At 43.5% G+C, this 16,684-nt stretch overlaps 1 non-coding gene across 1 annotated transcript; it reads left to right on the forward strand.

Moving 5' to 3' along the window:
* Window positions 1-4,759: 4,759 nt before the first annotated feature.
* trnav-uac (transfer RNA valine (anticodon UAC)) lies at window positions 4,760-4,832 on the forward strand. Its single transcript has one exon. It is a non-coding gene; the product is annotated as a tRNA-Val (tRNA).
* The last annotated feature ends 11,852 nt before the right edge of the window (window positions 4,833-16,684 follow it).

Raw genomic sequence — 16,684 nt, forward strand, 5'->3', positions numbered from 1 at the left:
GGTTTGGGGAGACTGGTGGATACAGAGAGACGCGAAATTAAAATATTTGGAAGGGTAATAGACACAACGGGTTGAGAGAGAGATTAGGATGTGGTCGGAAAGTGTGAGTCAGAGAATACTGTCAATAAATGCACTGAGCGATTAGAGGACTTTCCTTCCTGCAGGGAATTCTGGGATTGCAGCGCTTCCATTCTAAAGTCCTTCAGAAACAAGCAACCCGTATCGTCTCGCTGACCTCTCTCACCCTGCCTGCTTAAATACTCTCCTTCCCACACCGTATCCTCGATCTCGCTTTCCTAAACTGGTCTTCGCGGTCTTCACCCTCTCTCCGTTTCTGTGATCACATCCGTTGGCTCCTGTTACGAACGACGCAAAGTGGTATGCTGAAACATACTGAGTCATGTTAGTAACGGGACATTCTGGGCCATATACAGCGTGGGACCTTCTCCCCGGGTCCCTCTACCCATGTGTCGGCTGTATAACCGGCCCGACCAGAAAGGGAAGCAGTGGAGGCTTACCTAAATGACTCTTTCGCGGCGGGCATTATCCGACCCTCGTCTTCCCCTGTAGGCGCAGGATTCTTCTTTGTGGGGAAGAAGGACAGCTCACTGAGCCCCTGCATTGTCTACCGTGGCCTGAACAACATCACCATAAAGAATAAGTCTCCACTGCCCCTCATCAACTCTGCCTTCGAGCCCCTTCACGGAGCCACAACTTTCTCTAAGTTGGACCTGCGGAGTGTCTATCACCTGGTCAGGATAAGGGAGGGAGATGAGTGGGAAAACAGCTTGTAACACCTCTCTTGGTCATTCCGAATATCTGGTCACGCCATTCGGCCTCATCAATGCCCCCGCTGTCTTCCAAGCCCTGATAAACTATGTATTTACGTAATTTATTAACCGTTTCGTTTTCTTTTATTTGGACGACATCTCAATCTTCTCCCGTTATCTCCAGGAACACACGCATCATGTCCGTCAGGTTTTTCAGAAGCTTTTGGAGAACAAGATATTCTTTAAGGCAGAGAAGTGCAAGTTCCATGCCCGTTCCGTCAGTTTGCTGGAGTACATCATTGGGAGCGGGCAATTGAGGGCGGATCCCGAAAAGATCCGGGCGGTGGCGAAGTGGCCAAAACCCACGACGCTTAAGCAACTCCAGCGGTTTCTGGGGTTCGCAAATTTCTACCGTCGCTTCATCAGGGATTACAGCCGGGTGGCAGCGCCCCTTACTCGACTCACCTCTCCTCCCACCCCCTTAAACTGGACCCCCGAAGCGGACTCGGCCTTCTCGGAGCTGAAGATGCTTTCACTTCCGCTCCCATCCTGGCCCAACCTGACCCGTCTGGTCAATTCATTGTGGAAGTCGACGCCTCCGACTCTGGGCTGGGAGCGGTCCTCTTCCAACGCTCCAGCCCAGACCAAGAGCTCCATCCCAGCGCCTCCTTCTCTCGCCGCCTAAATCCCCCGAACGAAACCAGGACGTAGGGAACCGGGAGTCACTGGCCGTCAAACTCGCGTTGGAGGAGTGGAGACACTGGCTGGAGGGAACGGAACATCCATTCATCATCTGGACGAACTACAAGAACCTCGCATAACTCCAAAATGTCAAACACCTGACCTCCCGCCAAGCCCTTTGAGCATTACTTTTTGGCCGTTTCAGATTCACACTCGCCTAACGTCCTGGTTCCACGAAAGGGAAGCCCGATGCTCTCTCTCGTCAATATGTCTCCGAGTAGGGCTTCCCAACCCCGAGACCTTCCTTCCACCATCCGGTGTGGTGGCTACCCTCACCTGGGAGTCCCAGCGGACTCAACCTGACCCAAGGAATGGAACCGCCAGTCGTCTCTTCGTGCCCGATGCTGTTCGGTCTCAGGTTCTTCAGTGGGGAAACACTCCTCGTTTCGCCTGCCATCCCGGGATCGATCGGACTCTGTTCCTTCTGAAGAGACATTTCTGGTGACCCTCCATGGATGCTGACACTCTCTCCTTCGTCTCTGCCTTTTCTGTGTGTGGCCACGGAAATGTCTCCCATCGACAACCTGCTGGGTTGCTTCATCCCCTACCTGTCTCTTGTTTGCTACCCCCTTCACATGGTAACACTGCTGTACTCACGGTGGTGGACTACTTCCTGAAAGCCGTGTACTTCTTAGCCCATCCCAAACGCCCTAAAGCCCCGTGAAACAGTCGACCTCCTTGTTCATCACGTCTTCCGCCTTCATGGGATTCCCTCGGACATTATTTCTGACCGGGGTCTCCCCTTTGTCTCTCAAGTCTGGAGTTCCTTTCGTCAGGACCTTGGAGCCTCAGTCAGTCTGTCTACCGGCTTCCGGTAGACTAGCGGTGAAACCGAACGAGCAAACCAGGATTTGGAGCAGCACTGCGCTGCATAACCGCCAACAACACATCATAATGGAGCACCCATCTCGCTTGGGTAGAGTCCGCCCACAACTCCCTGGCCAGCACCGACACGGAACGCCGCCCTTCGAATGCTCCCTCGGCTACCAACCCGCTCTGTTTCACGTACATGAAGACCAAACTGCTGTGCCTTCAGTCAGGCCCGTCTCCGCGGGGCCGCAAGATCTGGAAGGATGCTCGCGCGGACTTGCTCCGTTGAGCCGACCGCAACCGGAGGATTGACGATCGCCCTCGAGTTCCTGCACCCAGTTATCGGCCTGGGCAGGTGGTTTGGCTCTCTCTTAAAATATCTCCCTTAAAATTGAACCACAGAAACTCGCCCCTCGTTATATGGGACCATTGGAAATTGAGTGTGTACTCAATCCCTCGGCGGTCATACACAAACTGCCAAAATCTATGCACATCCACCCTACATTCCACGTTTCACAATTGAAAGCGGTATCTGTTAGCCCTTTGTGCCCTCCTGCCGAACCCCCTCCACACGCCCCGATTATTGACGACTACCCAGCAATGAGGCGACCAGAACTAAGTACCGTACTCCAAGTTGGTTCTGACCAGGGTCCTATATAGCTGCAACATTACCTCTCGGCTCCTAAATTCAGTTCCACAATTGATGAAGGCCAATACACAATATGTCCTATTAACAACAGAATCAACCTGCGCAGCTGCTTTGACTGTCCTATGGACTCTGATATCAAGATCCCTTTGATCCTCTACACTGTCAAAAGTCTTACCATTAATACTATATTCTGTCATTATTTTGCCTTACCAAAATGAACAACTTCACATTTTTCTGGGTTGAATTCCATCTGCCTCTTCTCAGCCCAGTTTTGCGCCCTATCAATGTCCCACTGTAACCTCTGACAGCCCTGTATACTTTGTGTTAACCTTTGTGCTAACGGCAAATTTCCTAACTCATTCCTCCTCTTCCTTATCCACGTCATTTATAGAAATCACGAAGTGTAAGCGTCCCAGACAGATTCCTAAGGCCCACCACTGGTCACTGTCCTCCATTCAGAATATGACCCGACGACAACCACTCTTTGTCTTCTGTGGGCAAGCTTGTTGTGGATCCACAGAGCAATGGCTCATTGGATCCCAAGCCCACTGACTTTCTCAATAAGCTTTGCATGGGTACCTTATTAAATGCCAGGTTGATGCTTTGATTTGTTCGCCACTAATATAGCTAGCACTGCAACTGATTGGTTCTTTCGTTCAACCCGCGAGGTCTTAGTTTTGCTTTTTGAGCATTACTGAATTATTTATCGGAGCAAAATATCACCCTTCGTCCCGCGACGCACCCGCCGTCTACTCCAGAGTCGAATTAACCAAAAGGAGAAGCAACGAAATCTTCCATTCCTGAAGTCATACTTCAGAAATAGTTGATATACTCTCATTGCTCCTCATCTTCTCCGTTGTCCTGTCGATAAAATCCACTGCATCGGGAGATGAGATCAGAAAACCAGTTAAGGCTCCATTACCTCCCATGTGGCAGTCCAAATGAAAAGATGGCCTGTATCGCCAGCCTCAAGGCACAGTAGAATTCACAGTGACATTCGTACCACTCCTTAGGATCGTAAACGGCACTTCGGACCTTATATTCGGGGTGCATTCAGTCGTTCTTTCTGTGAGTGCTCTCACAATTCCACCACCACCTATCAACCCCTCTCGCTAATAACTCCCTCTACCGGTTACTGGTCCACCTGTTTATCACTATTGTCCATGCATTTTTTGAGAGTGGGTGTGGGGGTGTGATCTTCAATAAATGAATTGATCGCAATCACTTTAAGAACACCAGGCAACCTGCTCACGGGTAGTGTAGCCGAGAGGTCTCTGAGGTGACGGGGCTTCGATTCACAGCACCGCCACGGTTCGAATGTCTCCCTGTGTTTGTTCGAAATGCTGCCGTTGGGCGGACGGAACCAGCCGACATTCACCAAGCTACTCCTGCAACAGAAAACCCTTATACCACTGATGATCCCATAGATCATTTCTACAATCACCCCAGCTCAATAAATCTGTGGCTAATATTTTGTCACTAAATTGACTGTAGATTTGTTTTTTTGTTAAGTGGAGTCCTCGGAGTCCTCATGTTGTAAGACGCTTCTGAAAGAGCTGAGCATCCACCCGCTGAACAGACAGACCGGAGCTCTCATCGCTGAAGCTCGTCTGCTCTTTACATAGGCCAACCCACGAAAAAGACCAGGCTGAAGAGAGAATTTCGTTTTCTATTTCTTGGGTGTAGAAAAGATTGTTCTGCAGAACAAGATGAATGAGTGGAGAGTGAAGGAGGTGTGCAGGGTGTCTGGTCGATGCTCAATAGCGTAGAACATTGAGCTCCCTGTAGTGTTTCTGTAGTGTAGTGGTTATCACGTTCGCTTTACACGCGAAAGGTCTCCAGTTCAATCCTGGGCAGAAACACTCTTTAGACTCCAGGATTCAGAGAATAAACCGTGAACTTTTCAGTTCGGATTCAAATGAATTATCATGGGAATGCCCCTGCAGGAAATTGAAAAGTAATGGTCAAAATCTTCGTGCATAATCGACAGAGCATGGGAATTGAGTACTTTTATTGTTTCGAGACAAGGTGATGATGATGGGAGATCGCATATCGGTACAGAGACAGGGTCACTATGTTTTAATATATCAACCTTGCAAAATGTAGCTACTTACGAAACATCCCACGCGAGCATACAGATTAGTAATTAACTAGTGATGTCCCCCCCCCCCAATCGTTAACTTCACAAATACATATACAGATTTCGGTGTATACTCGGCCCCGTGACTCAACGCACAGCTCCGGATTTTCCCTCGGTACCGTGTACACCTATCACATTATTCTCAATAAAACGGCCACTGTTATATTATTCAACGTCCTGATGACGGATTTACCACTGAGGCGCCAATCTGCCCAGTCGATGTAAAATATGTATCATTGAAGTTGCAAAATTTTCAATCAAGATTTATTTGAAATATCAGGGGAATCGAAGGGAGAAAGCTAAAAACTGTACATCGGAAGTTACGAGAGAGATGGATGGGAAATTCGAGTTTTAATCAGAGCCACCCACAACATTCACACGCTGTACGGAAACTCCTTCAGTTTGTGTTTTCCTTGTGGATTCCTCACCTGCGTGGCAGTGGTTGACACATTTCACCTGTGCGGTGCAGACATTGTGCCGCTCTTCCTCTGTTTCCAGAATCACATGACAAGAACATACTCCACTCGACCGTTCTTTGATATCAGTTCGGTACACTCGAGCATTAATCGACAATGCGCTGTGTTCTGAAGGAAGGATTCAAAGTCACCTCCTTCAGGATCTGTGCCCTCAACTCCCCGTTCAGAATTTCCGCACGCACCACCATCCCCCCCGATCTTTGCGACGAGACGAAGGCTAAAAGAAGGAAGAAGAAGGGTGAAACTGATAAACATCGCATCTTATAACGACGTTCAAGCATTTTGCCCTGTAGGCGCTTTTATAGTGATCGTTCAAGGAACAACGGAGTTTCGAATAGATCCAGAGGACCGAAAATTGGAAATGTCTCTCCACTCTTTAAAGGGAGGGAAGCAAAAAGACAGGGAAGTATAGGACTGTTAGCCTTCTTCAGTGTTTATACGATGTTGTCCATTATTAAGGATGAAGTTTTGGGGTACTTCGAGGCTCATGTAAAAATAGGCCAAAGTCAGCATGGTGTTGCTTAAGGGAATACTAGGCTGACAAGTCTGTTGGAATACTTTGAGGAAATAACAGACAGGATAAATGAAGAAGGGTCAGCGGATGTTGCTTGCCTGGAAAATCAGAATGAATTTGACAAGATGCCACTCTTGAGGTTGCTTAACGGAGGAAATCCGATGGTATTACTGCAAATATACTAGCATAGATCGGAGATTGGCTGGATGGCTGGAGGCAGCGAGTGGGAATAAATGGGGCGTTTTTCTTCTAGGCTGCCGGTGATTAGTTGGTGTTTGACCCGTTTATTTTCATGTTATATGTCAATACTCTGAATAAGGGGTTTGATAGTTTTGTGGCAAATTTGCAAACCGTTAAATGTAGATTGATATTAGTGTTAGTGTTGAGGAGCAGGACCAGGCAGAAGAACTTGGTCTTGCTTAGGCAGTAGCTATAAAGGCTAGTACAGGCTTCCTGAAAGATTAACTTGCAGTTTGACTCCGGATTAACGAAGGGAAATGTAGTGATGGTTTACGTATCGAGAGGACTGGAAAATGAAAGGAAGGATGCAATGCTGAATCTTTATAAGGCATTGGTCAGACCGCAGTTGGAATATAGTGAACAGTTTGGCTCCCTGATGCAAAAGCGGATTTGTTGGCATTGGAAGCGGTCCAGAGGACGTTCGCGGGAATCATCCCGGGAATTACAAGGTGAAATATGAAGAGCGTTTAATGAGTTTGTACTCTCTGTAGTTTCGAAGAATGACGCGTTGATCCCATTGAAACCTATCGATTATTGAAAGGCCTAGGTATAGTGGACATAGAGAGGATGCTGGAGTGAATGGAGAGGGGATTGAACATGTAGTTTGTACTGCAGTGAATGCAGAGGAGATTGAACATGCAGTTTGTACTGGAGTGAATGGAGAGTGGATTGAACATGTAGTTTGTGCTGGAGTGAATGGAGAGGAGATTGAACATGTAGTTTGCAATGATGAGCATGCAGAGGAGATTGAGCATGTAGTTTGTATTAGAGTAAAAGCAGAGGAGATTGAACATGAAGTCTGTATTCGAGTGAATGCCGAGGAGATTGAAAATGCAGTTTGTACTGTAGCGAATGAAGAGGAGATTGAACATGTAGTTTGTACTGGAGTGAATGCAGAGGATATTGAACATATGGATTCTACTGGAGTGAAAGCAGAGGTGTTTGAATATATAATTTTTATTGGAGTGAAAGCAGAGGAGATTCAACATGTAGTTTTATTCTGGAGTGAATGCAGAAGAGATAGAACATGTCGTTTGTAATGTTGTGAATGCAGACGAGATTGAGCATGTAGTTTGTATTGGAGTAAAAGCAGAGGAGATTGAACATGTAGTCTGTATTCGAGTGAATGCAGAGGAGATTGAACATGCAGTTTGTATTGGAGTGAAAGCAGAGGAGTTTGAACATATATTTTCTATTGGAGTGAAAGCAGAGGAGATTCAACATGTAGCTTTATACTGGAGTGAATGCAGAGGAGATAGAACATGTAGTTTGTACTGGAGTGAATGCAGAGGAGAGTGAATATGTAGTTTGTACTGGAGTGAATGCAGAGGAGATTGAACATGCAGTTTGTATTGGAGTGAATGCAGAGGAGATAGAACATGTAGCTTGTACTGGAGTGAATGCAGAGGAGATAGAACATGTAGTTGTTATTGGAGTGAATGCAGAGGAGATTGAACATGTAGTTTGTGCTGGAGTGAATGCAGAGGAGATTGATCATGTAGTTTGTACTGGAGTGAAGGCAGAGGAGATTGAATATGTAGTTTGTACTGGAGTACATTCAGAGGAGATTGAACATGTAGCTTGTACTGGAGTGAATGCAGAGGAGATAGAACATGTAGTTGTTATTGGAGTGAATGCAGAGGAGATTGAATATGTAGTTTGTACTGGAGTACATTCAGAGGAGATTGAACATGTAGTTTTTATTGGAGTGAATGCAGAGGAGATTGAACATGTAGTTTGTGCTGGTGTGAATGCAGAGGAGATTGAACATGTAGTTTATACTGGAGTGAATGCAGAGGAGATTGAACATGCAGTTTGTATTGGAGTGAATGCAGAGGAGATAGAACATGTAGCTTGTACAGGAGTGAATGCAGAGGAGATAGAACATGTAGTTTGTACTGGAGTGAATGCAGAGGAGATAGAACATGTAGTTTGTACTGGAGTGAATGCAGAGGAGATTGAATATGTAGTTTGTACTGGAGTAAATGCAGAGGAGATTGAACATGTAGTTGTTATTGGAGTGAATGCAGAGGAGATTGAACATGTAGTTTGTGCTGGAGTGAATGCAGAGGAGATTGATCATGTAGTTTGTACTGGAGTGAAGGCAGAGGAGATTGAATATGTAGTTTGTACTGGAGTACATTCAGAGGAGATTGAACATGTAGCTTGTACTGGAGTGAATGCAGAGGAGATAGAACATGTAGTTGTTATTGGAGTGAATGCAGAGGAGATTGAATATGTAGTTTGTACTGGAGTACATTCAGAGGAGATTGAACATGTAGTTTTTATTGGAGTGAATGCAGAGGAGATTGAACATGTAGTTTGTGCTGGTGTGAATGCAGAGGAGATTGAACATGTAGTTTATACTGGAGTGAATGCAGAGGAGATTGAACATGCAGTTTGTATTGGAGTGAATGCAGAGGAGATAGAACATGTAGCTTGTACAGGAGTGAATGCAGAGGAGATAGAACATGTAGTTTGTACTGGAGTGAATGCAGAGGAGATAGAACATGTAGTTTGTACTGGAGTGAATGCAGAGGAGATTGAATATGTAGTTTGTACTGGAGTAAATGCAGAGGAGATTGAACATGTAGTTGTTATTGGAGTGAATGCAGAGGAGATTGAACATGTAGTTTGTGCTGGAGTGAATGCAGAGGAGATTGATCATGTAGTTTGTACTGGAGTGAATGCAGAGGAGATTGAATATGTAGTTTGTACTGGAGTACATTCAGAGGAGATTGCACATGTAGTTTTTATTGGAGTGAATGCAGAGGAGATTGAACATGTAGTTTGTGCTGGTGTGAATGCAGATGAGATTGAACATGTAGTTTATACTGGAGTGAATGCAGAGGAGATTGAACATGTAGATTGTACTGGAGTGAATGCAGAGGAGATTGAACATGTAGTTTGTGCTGGAGTGAATGGAGAGGAGATTGAACATGTAGTTTGTACTGGAGTGAATGCAGTGGAGATTGAACAGGTAGTTTTTGTTGGAGTGAATGCAGAGGAGATTGAACATGTTGTTTGTACTGCAGTGAATGCAGAGGAGATTGAACATGTAGTTTGTGCTGGAGTGAATGGAGAGGAGATTGTACATGTAGCTTGTACTGGAGTGAATGCAGAGGAGATTGAATATGTAGTTTCTGCTGGAGTAAATGCAGAGGAGATTGAACATGTTGTTTTTATTGGAGTGAATGCAGAGGAGATAGAACATGTAGCTTGTACTGGAGTGAAAGCAGAGGAGATTGAATATGTAGTTTGTACTGGAGTGAATGCAGAGGAGATAGAACATGTAGTTTGTACTGAAGTGAATGCAGAGGAGATTGAATATGTAGTTTGTACTGGAGTAAATGCAGAGGAGATTGAACATGGTTTTCATTGGAGTGCATGCAGAGGAGATTGAACATGTAGTTTGTGCTGGAGTGAATGCTGAGGAGATTGATCATGTAGTTTGTACTGGAGTGAATGCAGAGGAGATTGAATATGTAGTTTGTACTGGAGTAAATTCAGAGGAGATTGAACATGTAGTTTTTATTGGAGTGAATGCAGAGGAGATTGAACATGTAGTTTGTGCTGGTGTGAATGCAGAGGAGATTGAACATGTAGTTTATACTGGAGTGAATGCAGAGGATATTGAACATATGGATTCTACTGGAGTGAAAGCAGAGGTGTTTGAATATATAATTTTTATTGGAGTGAAAGCAGAGGAGATTCAACATGTAGTTTTATTCTGGAGTGAATGCAGAAGAGATAGAACATGTCGTTTGTAATGTTGTGAATGCAGACGAGATTGAGCATGTAGTTTGTATTGGAGTAAAAGCAGAGGAGATTGAACATGTAGTCTGTATTCGAGTGAATGCAGAGGAGATTGAACATGCAGTTTGTATTGGAGTGAAAGCAGAGGAGTTTGAACATATATTTTCTATTGGAGTGAAAGCAGAGGAGATTCAACATGTAGCTTTATACTGGAGTGAATGCAGAGGAGATAGAACATGTAGTTTGTACTGGAGTGAATGCAGAGGAGAGTGAATATGTAGTTTGTACTGGAGTGAATGCAGAGGAGATTGAACATGCAGTTTGTATTGGAGTGAATGCAGAGGAGATAGAACATGTAGCTTGTACTGGAGTGAATGCAGAGGAGATAGAACATGTAGTTGTTATTGGAGTGAATGCAGAGGAGATTGAACATGTAGTTTGTGCTGGAGTGAATGCAGAGGAGATTGATCTTGTAGTTTGTACTGAAGTGAATGCAGAGGAGATTGAATATGTAGTTTGTACTGGAGTACATTCAGAGGAGATTGAACATGTAGTTTTTATTGGAGTGAATGCAGAGGAGATTGAACATGTAGTTTGTGCTGGTGTGAATGCAGAGGAGATTGAACATGTAGTTTATACTGGAGTGAATGCAGAGGAGATTGAACATGCAGTTTGTATTGGAGTGAATGCAGAGGAGATAGAACATGTAGCTTGCACTGGAGTGAATGCAGAGGAGATAGAACATGTAGTTTGTACTGGAGTGAATGCAGAGGAGATTGAATAGGTAGTTTGTACTGGAGTAAAGGCAGAGGAGATTGAACATGTAGTTGTTATTGGAGTGAATGCAGAGGAGATTGAACATGTAGTTTGTGCTGGAGTGAATGCAGAGGAGATTGATCATGTAGTTTGTACTGGAGTGAATGCAGAGGAGATTGAATATGTAGTTTGTACTGGAGTACATTCAGAGGAGATTGAACATGTAGTTTGTGCTGGTGTGAATGCAGATGAGATTGAACATGTAGTTTATACTGGAGTGAATGCAGAGGAGATTGAACATGTAGATTGTACTGGAGTGAATGCAGAGGAGATTGAACATGTAGTTTGTGCTGGAGTGAATGGAGAGGAGATTGAACATGTAGTTTGTACTGGAGTGAATGCAGTGGAGATTGAACAGGTAGTTTTTGTAGGAGTGAATGCAGAGGAGATTGAACATGTTGTTTGTACTGCAGTGAATGCAGAGGAGATTGAACATGTAGTTTGTGCTGGAGTGAATGGAGAGGAGATTGTACATGTAGCTTGTACTGGAGTGAATGCAGAGGAGATTGAATATGTAGTTTCTACTGGAGTAAATGCAGAGGAGATTGAACATGTTGTTTTTATTGGAGTGAATGCAGAGGAGATAGAACATGTAGCTTGTACTGGAGTGAAAGCAGAGGAGATTGAATATGTAGTTTGTACTGGAGTGAATGCAGAGGAGATAGAACATGTAGTTTGTACTGGAGTGAATGCAGAGGAGATTGAATATGTAGTTTGTACTGGAGTAAAGGCAGAGGAGATTGAACATGTAGTTGTTATTGGAGTGAATGCAGAGGAGATTGAACATGTAGTTTGTGCTGGAGTGAATGCAGAGGAGATTGATCATGTAGTTTGTACTGGAGTGAATGCAGAGGAGATTGAATATGTAGTTTGTACTGGAGTACATTCAGAGGAGATTGAACATGTAGCTTGTACTGGAGTGAATGCAGAGGAGATTGAATATGTAGTTTCTACTGGAGTAAATGCAGAGGAGATTGAACATGTTGTTTTTATTGGAGTGAATGCAGAGGAGATAGAACATGTAGCTTGTACTGGAGTGAATGCAGAGGAGATAGAACATGTAGCTTGCACTGGAGTGAATGCAGAGGAGATAGAACATGTAGTTTGTACTGGAGTGAATGCAGAGGAGATTGAATATGTAGTTTGTACTGGAGTAAAGGCAGAGGAGATTGAACATGTAGTTGTTATTGGAGTGAATGCAGAGGAGATTGAACATGTAGTTTGTGCTGGAGTGAATGCAGAGGAGATTGATCATGTAGTTTGTACTGGAGTGAATGCAGAGGAGATTGAATATGTAGTTTGTACTGGAGTACATTCAGAGGAGATTGAACATGTAGTTTGTGCTGGTGTGAATGCAGATGAGATTGAACATGTAGTTTATACTGGAGTGAATGCAGAGGAGATTGAACATGTAGATTGTACTGGAGTGAATGCAGAGGAGATTGAACATGTAGTTTGTGCTGGAGTGAATGGAGAGGAGATTGAACATGTAGTTTGTACTGGAGTGAATGCAGTGGAGATTGAACAGGTAGTTTTTGTAGGAGTGAATGCAGAGGAGATTGAACATGTTGTTTGTACTGCAGTGAATGCAGAGGAGATTGAACATGTAGTTTGTGCTGGAGTGAATGGAGAGGAGATTGTACATGTAGCTTGTACTGGAGTGAAAGCAGAGGAGATTGAATATGTAGTTTGTACTGGAGTGAATGCAGAGGAGAGAGAACATGTAGTTTGTACTGGAGTGAATGCAGAGGAGATTGAATATGTAGTTTGTACTGGAGTAAAGGCAGAGGAGATTGAACATGTAGTTGTTATTGGAGTGAATGCAGAGGAGATTGAACATGTAGTTTGTACTGGAGTGAATGCAGAGGAGATTGAACATGTTGTTTGTACTGCAGTGAATGCAGAAGAGATTGAACATGTAGTTTGTGCTGGAGTGAATGGAGAGGAGATTGTACATGTAGCTTGTACTGGAGTGAATGCAGAGGAGATTGAATATGTAGTTTCTACTGGAGTAAATGCAGAGGAGATTGAACATGTTGTTTTTATTGGAGTGAATGCAGAGGAGATAGAACATGTAGCTTGTACTGGAGTGAATGCAGAGGAGATAGAACATGTAGCTTGCACTGGAGTGAATGCAGAGGAGATAGAACATGTAGTTTGTACTGGAGTGAATGCAGAGGAGATTGAATATGTAGTTTGTACTGGAGTAAAGGCAGAGGAGATTGAACATGTAGTTGTTATTGGAGTGAATGCAGAGGAGATTGAACATGTAGTTTGTGCTGGAGTGAATGCAGAGGAGATTGATCATGTAGTTTGTACTGGAGTGAATGCAGAGGAGATTGAATATGTAGTTTGTACTGGAGTACATTCAGAGGAGATTGAACATGTAGTTTGTGCTGGTGTGAATGCAGATGAGATTGAACATGTAGTTTATACTGGAGTGAATGCAGAGGAGATTGAACATGTAGATTGTACTGGAGTGAATGCAGAGGAGATTGAACATGTAGTTTGTGCTGGAGTGAATGGAGAGGAGATTGAACATGTAGTTTGTACTGGAGTGAATGCAGTGGAGATTGAACAGGTAGTTTTTGTAGGAGTGAATGCAGAGGAGATTGAACATGTTGTTTGTACTGCAGTGAATGCAGAGGAGATTGAACATGTAGTTTGTGCTGGAGTGAATGGAGAGGAGATTGTACATGTAGCTTGTACTGGAGTGAATGCAGAGGAGATTGAATATGTAGTTTCTACTGGAGTAAATGCAGAGGAGATTGAACATGTTGTTTTTATTGGAGTGAATGCAGAGGAGATAGAACATGTAGCTTGTACTGGAGTGAAAGCAGAGGAGATTGAATATGTAGTTTGTACTGGAGTGAATGCAGAGGATATTGAACATGTGGTTTGTACTGGAGTGAAAGCAGAGGAGATTGAATATATAATTTATATTGGAGTGAAAGCAGAGGAGATTCAACATGTAGTTTTATTCTGGAGTGAATGCAGAGGAGATATAACATGTAGTTTGTAATGGTGTGAATGCAGAGGAGATTGAACATGTAGTTTGTGCTGGAGTGAATGGAGAGGAGATTGTACATGTAGCTTGTACTGGAGTGAATGCAGAGGAGATTGAATATGTCGTTTCTACTGGAGTAAATGCAGAGGAGATTGAACATGTTGTTTTTATTGGAGTGAAGGCAGAGGAGGTAGAACATGTAGCTTGTACTGGAGTGAAAGCAGAGGAGATTGAATATGTAGTTTGTACTGGAGTGAATGCAGAGGAGATAGAACATGTAGTTTGTACTGGAGTGAATGCAGAGGAGATTGAATATGTAGTTTGTACTGGAGTAAATGCAGAGGAGATTGAACATGGAGTTTTCATTGGAGTGCATGCAGAGGTGATTGAACATGTAGTTTGTGCTGGAGTGAATGCTGAGGCGATTGAACATGTAGTTTGTACTGGAGTGAATGCAGAGGAGATAGAACATGTAGCTTGTACTGGAGTGAATGCAGAGGAGATAGAACATGTAGTTGTTATTGGAGTGAATGCAGAGGAGATTGAACATGTAGTTTGTGCTGGAGTGAATGCAGAGGAGATTGATCTTGTAGTTTGTACTGGAGTGAATGCAGAGGAGATTGAATATGTAGTTTGTACTGGAGTACATTCAGAGGAGATTGAACATGTAGTTTTTATTGGAGTGAATGCAGAGGAGATTGAACATGTAGTTTGTGCTGGTGTGAATGCAGAGGAGATTGAACATGTAGTTTATACTGGAGTGAATGCAGAGGAGATTGAACATGCAGTTTGTATTGGAGTGAATGCAGAGGAGATAGAACATGTAGCTTGCACTGGAGTGAATGCAGAGGAGATAGAACATGTAGTTTGTACTGGAGTGAATGCAGAGGAGATTGAATATGTAGTTTGTACTGGAGTAAAGGCAGAGGAGATTGAACATGTAGTTGTTATTGGAGTGAATGCAGAGGAGATTGAACATGTAGTTTGTGCTGGAGTGAATGCAGAGGAGATTGATCATGTAGTTTGTACTGGAGTGAATGCAGAGGAGATTGAATATGTAGTTTGTACTGGAGTACATTCAGAGGAGATTGAACATGTAGTTTGTGCTGGTGTGAATGCAGATGAGATTGAACATGTAGTTTATACTGGAGTGAATGCAGAGGAGATTGAACATGTAGATTGTACTGGAGTGAATGCAGAGGAGATTGAACATGTAGTTTGTGCTGGAGTGAATGGAGAGGAGATTGAACATGTAGTTTGTACTGGAGTGAATGCAGTGGAGATTGAACAGGTAGTTTTTGTAGGAGTGAATGCAGAGGAGATTGAACATGTTGTTTGTACTGCAGTGAATGCAGAGGAGATTGAACATGTAGTTTGTGCTGGAGTGAATGGAGAGGAGATTGTACATGTAGCTTGTACTGGAGTGAATGCAGAGGAGATTGAATATGTAGTTTCTACTGGAGTAAATGCAGAGGAGATTGAACATGTTGTTTTTATTGGAGTGAATGCAGAGGAGATAGAACATGTAGCTTGTACTGGAGTGAATGCAGAGGAGATAGAACATGTAGCTTGCACTGGAGTGAATGCAGAGGAGATAGAACATGTAGTTTGTACTGGAGTGAATGCAGAGGAGATTGAATATGTAGTTTGTACTGGAGTAAAGGCAGAGGAGATTGAACATGTAGTTGTTATTGGAGTGAATGCAGAGGAGATTGAACATGTAGTTTGTGCTGGAGTGAATGCAGAGGAGATTGATCATGTAGTTTGTACTGGAGTGAATGCAGAGGAGATTGAATATGTAGTTTGTACTGGAGTACATTCAGAGGAGATTGAACATGTAGTTTGTGCTGGTGTGAATGCAGATGAGATTGAACATGTAGTTTATACTGGAGTGAATGCAGAGGAGATTGAACATGTAGATTGTACTGGAGTGAATGCAGAGGAGATTGAACATGTAGTTTGTGCTGGAGTGAATGGAGAGGAGATTGAACATGTAGTTTGTACTGGAGTGAATGCAGTGGAGATTGAACAGGTAGTTTTTGTAGGAGTGAATGCAGAGGAGATTGAACATGTTGTTTGTACTGCAGTGAATGCAGAGGAGATTGAACATGTAGTTTGTGCTGGAGTGAATGGAGAGGAGATTGTACATGTAGCTTGTACTGGAGTGAATGCAGAGGAGATTGAATATGTAGTTTCTACTGGAGTAAATGCAGAGGAGATTGAACATGTTGTTTTTATTGGAGTGAATGCAGAGGAGATAGAACATGTAGCTTGTACTGGAGTGAAAGCAGAGGAGATTGAATATGTAGTTTGTACTGGAGTGAATGCAGAGGATATTGAACATGTGGTTTGTACTGGAGTGAAAGCAGAGGAGATTGAATATATAATTTATATTGGAGTGAAAGCAGAGGAGATTCAACATGTAGTTTTATTCTGGAGTGAATGCAGAGGAGATATAACATGTAGTTTGTAATGGTGTGAATGCAGAGGAGATTGAACATGTAGTTTGTGCTGGAGTGAATGGAGAGGAGATTGTACATGTAGCTTGTACTGGAGTGAATGCAGAGGAGATTGAATATGTCGTTTCTACTGGAGTAAATGCAGAGGAGATTGAACATGTTGTTTTTATTGGAGTGAAGGCAGAGGAGGTAGAACATGTAGCTTGTACTGGAGTGAAAGCAGAGGAGATTGAATATGTAGTTTGTACTGGAGTGAATGCAGAGGAGATAGAACATGTAGTTTGTACTGGAGTGAATGCAGAGGAG

This window comes from Hypanus sabinus, unplaced genomic scaffold, assembly GCF_030144855.1.
Source record: "Hypanus sabinus isolate sHypSab1 unplaced genomic scaffold, sHypSab1.hap1 scaffold_278, whole genome shotgun sequence".
In the NCBI taxonomy this organism is placed as follows: Eukaryota; Metazoa; Chordata; class Chondrichthyes; order Myliobatiformes; family Dasyatidae; genus Hypanus; species Hypanus sabinus.